We start from the raw sequence: 9,020 nt of genomic DNA, 5'->3' as shown, positions 1-9,020 counted from the left end.
CCCACACCCAGCTCCAGCAGAGTCTGGGAGAGGCAAGGGCCAGAAAGGTGCCCTGGATGGTGCCTTGCACCTGGTGCTGGGGGCCCTCGGGTGGGTGTGGGAGACCCTGCCTCTGAGGATCTCTCACCTGTGGGGGGGGGTTTCTCCTTGACACGGGGAGGCCTGCTGGCTGGTCACCTACCATTGTCCCTTCTTCCAAGGTCACCTGGCCACTCCAAGAGGTCCTCTTGGGAAGGGGCTCTTTGAAGATGACCCAAGCCCAGCTCCCCTCCTGGAGAAGCCCACTTGAGTCCTTGCCTCCAAACGGGGCCACATGGCCCTGCCACACAGTGTGGACCCTTACTCTCTGTCACAGCCTCTGTCTCCAGCCACAGCCCCTAGGCTCGGACAGCTCGGGTGCTGGTACCCAGCCCCAGGACCCCCTGGCTGGACTCGCAGTGACAGGAGGAGCACCCACCTGCTTGCTCGTGGTGGGGGGTGCGGGACACAGCACATGGCTACGTTTTCTTCAGGGAAATGTCGGCTCTGCTCTCCCGACCCCAGCAGACTCTTGATGTCCCCTTCCAGGGTCGGAGGTGTAGGAGGGCGGTGCTGGCACCCGGCTCAAGGGTGTGTGGATCACTTGGACGCTGTAACACAGGGAGGGGCCCCAGATGAACGCCCGGCCGATGGTTCTCAGCCGCAGGTGCTCATTGGAAGAGGTCACGTCCAGCCAGACCGGGGTCACAACACTAGACTGCCTTGGAGTGAGCCTCACCCGAGAGTGGGCAGGTCGCCTGGGGGCCGCGTGGAGGTCGTGTTCAGGGCCAGACTGTAGTCACCATGGAGGGAAAGGCAAACAGGGAGTATTTCAGGAGCAGCCAAGCTCCAGTGTGGGTCACTGACCCTCTGGGGTCAGCGGATCAAACAGGGACGCCGGCCGCTCAGACACGCCCCTGTGGCTCTGCCTTTGGTACCATTTGCCTGAACGTTATGAGATGTCGCGAAGCACAGGGTGCTTGGGAGCGGGGAGTCACCCTCTTCTCCAGCTCCAGGCCCCGCGCTCTGTGCTGAAGCCTTGGGCCCTGCTAGCAGGTGGTGGGACCCGCTGCTAAAGCTTCTGCTGGTTCTTTTTTTTTTTTTTTAAAGATTTTTATTTATTTGACAGAGATAGAGACAGCTAGCGAGAGAGGGAACACAAGCAGGGGGAGTGGGAGAGGAAGAAGCAGGCTTCCAGCAGAGGAGCCTGATGTGGGGCTTGAACCCAGAACGCCGGGATCACGCCCTGAGCCAAAGGTAGATGCTTAACCGCTGTGTCACCCAGGCGCCCCGCTTCTGTTGGTTCTGTCCTGCCGCATGTTGTTTCCCCAGCAAGGAACTCCTGACCTAGGGGCACCGGCTTGGGCCTCCGTTCAGGGCTAAGGGAAATTACAGAAAGTATCAGTCTCACTATTTTGGAGCACTTTCTGTGGGTCCCACCCTGTGAAAGCATTTTCTAGTTATTGTTTCCTCTGCCCCCCGTTCTTCCCACCCCAGGCTTGAGGCCCCCGGGGGCCACAGAGAGGGTAACACGGGGCAGGGGTGAGACCCCTCCGGAGCTCTCTTCCTCCGGGCCCAGAAGCACAAGAGGACAGGGAAGCAGGAGGCCGCCCCTGCCCCAGAGCCCCTGCCGTGCCCCGGGGGTGGGGGTGGGGTCCAGGGGAGCCAGCAGACCACCCCCACTCCAGGCTCCAGGGAGACACCCCCCAGCCTGAGTCCGGGGAAGGGGCTTTCACTTAATGTTGAGATTGAGGGGTTTTGTCAGACAAGACTGAATTTTTTAAAATAAACTCTTCTGGACAGGGTTTAGATTTATAGAAAAGTTGCAAAGATGGTTCAGAGACTTCCTGCCCCGATGGTCACAGGGCATTGGGTCACAGCCGGGACACCCACCCTGCCACCTCCCGACTCTTCACTGACTCAGACTTCCCTTGCCCCTCACTCATGGCCTTCCCACTGTGGCCTTTTCCAGGGTGCCAGGCCCACTTAGCTGCTGAGACTGAAGGCCAGTGGGCGGGGGTGGGGGGGAACTCCGACCTGGGGGGCGGGGCTCTGACCTCATGGAGGCGGGGCTCGGACCTGGGTGGGCGGGGCTCAGACCTGGGTAGGCGGGGCTCAGACCTGGGTGGGCGGGGCTCCACTGGGGTGCCCATGTACCCCACACTGGGAGAAACTCCACAGCCACAGCAGTGTGGGGACTCACTGGCACAGAGTCTGTCCTTCCCCACCGTCCCCAGAATGTGTCTCTTGGTCACCAGGGCCTGGCACACAGTAGGTGCTCCGTACATTTTTGTTAAACGACTGGAGGTAGACGGGGGTGGGTGTGGGAGACCTGGGGAGGGCTGGCAGCCAGCGGGGAGGTGGAGGGGCAGAAGGCCTCCCGGGAGACACCAGAGGAGAGCAGAGGGTGGGGCTGGGAGGTGGTGAGTTCCCTTTGTGACCAGAATAAATACAACGTCTTCCCTCCCAGGCCAGCCGCAACTCACCCCAACTCTAATTGTCCCCCACTTTGGGGTTGACTGAGTCCTTTTACTGTGAATGGATATGCACACCCCCAATTTAGGGGAACTGAAACTCATCTCCCCTGGGGCCACAAGGCCTGGCAGCACCGAGAGCTGCACTTAGGCCCGAGTGTCCTTGACCTTGAACTTCCCCTCCCCCATTGCCTTACACACCCTAGAAATTTCGGATCTAGGCATCTCCAATCATTCCCTGAGCTAGAAAGACCGAGGCTCAGATCCCAGGTGGACTGTCCTGACCCTGCTGTGGACAGCACCTGCTGCCCGGGGTGGGGGGGGACTGACTTGCTGCCTGGCTGCAGGTGGATTTCGGGGTTTATGGCGCTGAATCCCCTTCACTAACCCGCCTGAGGCTCACGCCTGCCTGACCCAGAGCCTCCTTAACTCTGGGCTGTTCTGCTCTGATGGGGGTAAGCGCGGGTACGTGTGCGGTGAATCGAGGAACCGGGCAGCGGGTGATCTGATGTCCTGGTGCAGGCCACATAGAGCTCACTGCGGTCGCCCACGCTGGCGGGAGGGAGCGTGTGCTCTGGGGCTTGAGGTGCTCCAGGCGTCCGTGGTGACTCACCTGGTTGACTCCGGCCCTCTGATTTTGCCCCCTAACTCCCCTGTTGGGGGGAAATGTCCAACTTTGACACCACTGAATGCATATTTCAGTAATGACCCAGGTTACGAGCCTTCAGAGCCTTACAATTGCATTATTAAAAAGAACTCTCAGAAGGCGTCTAAAATGCATCAGAGTACTCAATATTCCACATCTGATCATAATTAAAAGTAAAAAATACGGCCCAGAAGGGGGCTGCTTGTGACAGATTTGCTGCATGGGGCTAATGGGAGCATTATTAACGCGAGGAAATTGCCGGAGACAGGCTTGGCAGGACGCCCGGCTTCAATGTGCGTGTGGAGGGCGAGGGGGCTAGTGGTGATGAGTGCTGCTGACCCCCCAGGCCAGGCAGAGCTGCGGCTCTGACCTCCGAGCTGACCAGAGTGGGTGGCCGTGGCTCATTTCCACAGGCCCCACCTCAGGCTCCCCACGCTCAGAATGAGCTTGCATCTCTCCTCGTAAGCCCAGCGTGGCTGCCTGATGTCGGCTTTCCCAGCCCCATCCCGCGTGCCGTGTGGACCGAGCTGATGCCGAGACAGGTGGCCTTGTTACCTCCTGCTCCCCACGCCCTGTGGACAAGCGCCTGGCACGTGCAAATTCTAAAGCCAGAGTCCCAGTTCAAGCTCTGTGCCAGTCATGTTGCTCCCTGCCTCAGTTTCCCAGTCTGGGGTGTTTCACAGGATGCGGTGATGAGGGTCAGGAGGGTTATATGAGGAAGGGGGCAGGCGCATGGTAAGTGCAAGGTCCTCGTGGCAGCTGCCACGCGCTGTCAGCGTGGAACTCAGACCCGAGTCCTGCTCTGCCCGGAGGTGGTCTGGGCTCCAGGCAACTGTCACCTGCTCCCTGGTACCTGGGGACCTTGTTAACACTCGGATTCTGATTCGGCGGCTGTATTGGTTTCCCGTGGCTGCTGTAAGCTCAGCACAACTGCGACGAGGCCGCAAGTCCAGATCAAGCACTGCGCTCTGCCGGAGGCTCGAGGGGAGGGTCCTTCCTTGTCCCCTCAGCTGCCGGTGGCTCCGGGCACCCCCTTGGCTTGGGGCCACATCCCCCCTGGCCTCTGCTCGTGGCTTCTCCCCGCTGGTGCCACAACTCCCTCCGCCCCCCATAGAAGGACACTGGTGGTGGCAGTCAGGAGTGACAGTCACGGGGGGATGGGGACCGCGTGGCAGGGTGGGGGGCAGGCGGTGCGCTCTGGGGGGGGAATGAAATGCAAAGACGCACAGTGGAACTGTGCCCTCCAAAAATCTCGGAAAGATGATTTATCACCGCGGCTTTCCTGGTGGCTTGTCTTCGCGGAGGATCCTGGAAGTGGATAAGCAGGAAGAGGATTTAATTAGGCGCCAGGAGCTGAGGAGCGGTGATTAGCACGCGGATCCTCTGATGCCCGGTGTTACAGGCACTTAATCACACAGATTGCGGGGGAACTAATGTCGGGCCCTGCTAATGATTTTTTTTGGAAGAATAATTTTATTTACACAACATGGCTGAAAGAATTACGGAAAGGAGAGAAAAGGGGACAGGAGGGAAGGGGTTCTGGGGTCACCGAGGCCTGGGGGTCCTCTCCGCTCGGCCACACCAGGCAGAGGCGTGGTGGTCCCGGCGTGGGCGCCTGCCCGACTCGTGGGCGATGCTGCCCACTGCTGTGGGTTTCTGCGGGAGCTGCCAGCACGGGTCCTCTGTCCTGTCTCCTCCTGCAGCGAGCAGGTATGTGTCCAGAGCGAGCACCTGCAGGATGCTGGGGAGCCCAGAGTGGGAAGGCTGTGCTCCTGCTCGCAGGGCACCTGTGGTTTATAGTCAGAGATGCAAAGGAATACGCCACCCAGCAGCAGCAGCCACGTGGAGACGCAGAGACAGAGCCGGGTCTGTATAGGCAGGGGTCTCAGGAGAGGCCGGGGTGGGGGGCTGCAGGGCCCGGGTCAGCCAGCGGGGCCCTTTCCCCCGGGAGCCAGGGGGTGAAAAGGCCGCCTCAGTCCACAGCCGTCCCAGCCCCGCAGCCGTCTTCCGTGAGGCACCAGAGGCACGAAAGGGTCTGTCTCCGATATTGGGAAGGGGTGGGGTCTGTGGGCGGAGGGTTTCCTAGCAACGGGGAGACGGGGAGGAGCCCAGAGCCAGGTGCCCACCCAGGCTCGGTCCCACTGCTGCTGGAGTCAGACAAAGCACCGGTCACCCTGAGGCAGACATCCTGGGGAGGGGCCGAGAGAGTGTCTGGGCCGCAGCACTGGGGCAGGATGGCCGGGGAGGGGAGCGCCGGAACCCTGGTGCCCAGAGGTGTCCAGAGGCACACATGTCCTGAGTCCCTGAGAAACAGCTTCCAGGGTCGTGGGGGAGCCGGAGCTGCAAGCACCTGCCAGAGCACCCGGCCACCGCCTCCAAGGCCCTGCTCCCCCAGCCCTCCTCCTGGACCAGTCCTGCAGGGTGTGTGGGAAGGCCCCAGCCAGTAGATATTCACTCCTCCTTGCTCTCACAGTCTTCCTCCCCCCTCCCCCCTCCCTCACTCTCTTCCCCTCTCCCTCTCTCCCTTCCCCTCCCCCCATCTCCTTTCCCTTCCCTGCCTTCCCCCCTGCCTTCCACTCTCCCTCCCTCCTCCTCCCTCCTTGCCCCTCTTCCTCCTTCTCTCCCTCACTCCTCCGTCTGCCTTCCCTTCCTCCTTGCCCTCCCCGCTCCCTCCCTCCATCCCTCGCCCTCCCCCCTCCCTCTGCCCAGAATCCAGCCTACTACATAGAGACTGGCAGGACCAAGCTTCTCTCTTCACACATCCTGGGGCTCCCCATCGCAGACTCAGTCTGGCTCTCCCCTACCCATCCTGGCCCGGGGACCACCACTGCCCTCTGCCCTGGCAAGGCCTGGGCCCTGGAGCTCTGAGGTGGCTGTGGCCCCGTGTGTCTCAGATGGGTGTGCTCCTTGTTGCGTGGGTGGGGGACCCCGCAGCTGTGACGCCCCTCCTGGTTCACCTGCACTCACCCCGAGTCTCAGAGGGAGCGTGGCTTGGGGTGGCTCCTGCCTGGGGGACCTTCTTCTTCCACCTGGGTCCAGCTACGTGGAGGCATTCATCAGGAACACGCGGAGAAAGACAAATTGTGTACTTTCGGTGATTTTACATATGAGTTAGATGGTCTGATAGAACAATCGGGTAAGAAACGAGGAAGATGGTAAAACTCATGCTAATAAGTTACATTTAGGATTTTTCTTGAAATGACATTAAAGAGCAAATAAAACACATCATGTGGAAGAAAGGACATGACTCTGGATTTCAGGCCCATTAACAGCCCATTTTCCTACTTTGTTCAGCCAGACCCCCGCAGTTTCATTTTGCTCTGGACCCCCACATGTAGCCCTGACCCAGGTGCCCACCCACCTGCGGGCTCACTTTTCCCAGGGCCCCTGTCTCCATCCCTGTCCTCCGTCCCTCCTGCCACTCTGCCCTCTTTCCTCTCATAGGCTCCTGCTCCTTAACCTTCCATGGCTCCCACTGTCCCGCCTTGCTGTGTGCCCTCGAGGACACCTTCCAGGGACACCTGCTCCCCTCCCACCCCCCTTCTGTGTTGACCCCAGGAAACCACAATTTACAAAGAAGAAGGGCCCTTTTGTCCTGTCCTCCCAGTCTCCCAGACCGGGTGGGATTGGGCAAAGCAGAGAAGGGAGTCCAATACCTGCCTGGATGTCCTGATTCCTGGCCTGCGTCCCCCTTCTCTGCACACATTATAAAGGTGTCCCTAGGGTAGTGGGGCCTGGGGGGCTCTGTGTGTCTTCACTGTGTGACCCAGGGAGCCCCCTACCCCCACCCCACAACGTGCGGTCTTCTCTGTGAATGTTGCCCTCCCGGGACCACTCTGGGGCTTCTCGAGGTAGCATCCGTGGGAGGCCACACACGGTACCCCCGGCTGCCCTTTGGAGATCTCCACTGCCGGCAGGGAAAGAAAGACTCATAATTAGTGTCCCCCACGTGCATGGCGATGCCGGTGGCTGGCCCAGGACCTGCTTCCGGTGTCTGAAAGGTCCCCCTGATCTTGACTGGTTGTTAATTTGCACTGTCTGTGGAGAAAGCAAATGTGAACTCTGCTGGCCCAGACAGGCTGGTGGCAAACCCCTAATTAGTCTCTGTGTTCTCATTGCATGCAAATGACTTCCCCAAAACACTTCTGGGGGCATGTAGACCCGGGATGGCCCTTCCCAGACGGGCTTTGGTCCTTGGGACGAGGGTGCCTTTGCCTTGGGGAGGGACTCCCAAGGGAATGAAACTGGAGGCAGGGGCCCAGCTGGGGTTGCCTGGGATCCCAAGTTTGGGAGATCCCTGTGGGCACATGTGCCTCGGGGGGCAGTGACCGGGGGGTTCCCATGCAGCTGTGGGGGGAGACGGAGGCAGCTGGTACTCGTTGTTTCCCCCCCGGGGAAGCTGGTTAGGGAGACGTGTAGCTCGGCCAGACTGGAAATGCCGTCTCCACGCAGCATACTTCTCGCTCTCCGCTTAAAGGGATGCTTTTGGCAAACCTCAGGATGTCGTTAAAATTTCATGGGCTCCCCTTAAGCGGAGGACCGTTGGCCATAACCTTGACGGAGCCAGATCTGTGCCTGGCCCAGGTGTGTCTCCTGTTGGCGAGCCCATCTCCTCAATGTCACAGAAATGAGAGATCATCCCGGAGCCGACAGGACAGCTTGGCTGGACCCTGACTTGCTGGCTGGGACGCTGTCAGAGTGAATTCATTTCCAAATAAAGCATTGTTAACACCACTATTAAATGCCTGATGACTCTTTTTTTTCTTCTCCAAACGCACGTTTCAGGGCCAGGTTTGCCAGCACTGATGAATATTTCATTGTAAAGCGAGCTCTCGCTGCTCCTGCCACAGTGAGCACATCATGGGGCCTGGGGAGGCCCAGCCAGCCGGTTCCTTGACACATGGCAGCTCCAGGCCCACAGCTCGCAAGGTCTGCACTCCGAAAGCCAGGAGGCCCCCTCCAGCCCCGACTCCCCAGCCTGCGCCGGGCCACCTGGAAGGCTCCCCGTCTTTGGTGCCCGGGCTTTCCTTGGACCTGTGGCTGCTATCCACCCAACCCAGAGCTGGTCCCGGGCTCCCCACTCCTGCCTGAGGGCTGAGCTCTCAGAGCACAGAGGCCCCTCCTCGGGAAGCTCTCCTGCTCTCCCAGCAGCCCCGGACCCTCCTGCAGCTCCGTCCCCGTGAGCCCCAAGCGAGCGGTGGGGTTGAACGCACACGTGAATGCCCGAAGTCTGTGGACGTGTTGCTTCCTAAATTAATGTGTGGGCTCATTACGGAGGCGCTTGGCGCAGAGCAGACGTTCATTAAGCCCTTGACAAAGGCACCCATGGCCGATGAGCGAGTGCAGGAATATGAATCAGTGAATTAAAAGGCACCGACGAGCAACTGGATGTCTGTCTGTCCTCTGCAGGTCGTAGCCACTAATAAACAACAGTTACAGGCTGGGACGGACGCCAGCCGACCAGCCGGGGGCCCTCGCTGCGGCCAGGCCACCCCTGCTCCCACGGGCGGACCCGCTCCCGGAGGCGCTCTGCTGGGGGCCGCTGCCCCGGGGAAGGCCGGGGGCCGTCCCTCTGGGGGGCTGCTTGCTGACCTGCCCTCCTCTGGGCTGCTCGTCTGGGCAAGGAGCACCATCCCAGCGTGTGGTGCCCCCCCCACCGTACCGCTGACAGCTTTTCTGAAATATTTCCCTGGTAATGAGGATCCAAGAAACCTCATTAATCCTGACAGCCATAATTAGGGTTCACAGACATTGTGTCTGGGGCTGGCTCAAGCCAGGATTTGCTTTCTTCTCAGACAGGAAAGGGCTGACTGACCGGCGGAGCGAGTCTATGAGTCAGCGTGCACGCGGAGGAAGGGCGTGCGGTCCACACAGGGTGAATG

This window comes from Ursus arctos, unplaced genomic scaffold (assembly GCF_023065955.2).
Source record: "Ursus arctos isolate Adak ecotype North America unplaced genomic scaffold, UrsArc2.0 scaffold_18, whole genome shotgun sequence".
Classification (NCBI taxonomy): Eukaryota; Metazoa; Chordata; class Mammalia; order Carnivora; family Ursidae; genus Ursus; species Ursus arctos.
The sequence above is the reverse complement of the archived record's forward strand: the minus strand, read 5'-3'. Positions refer to the sequence as shown.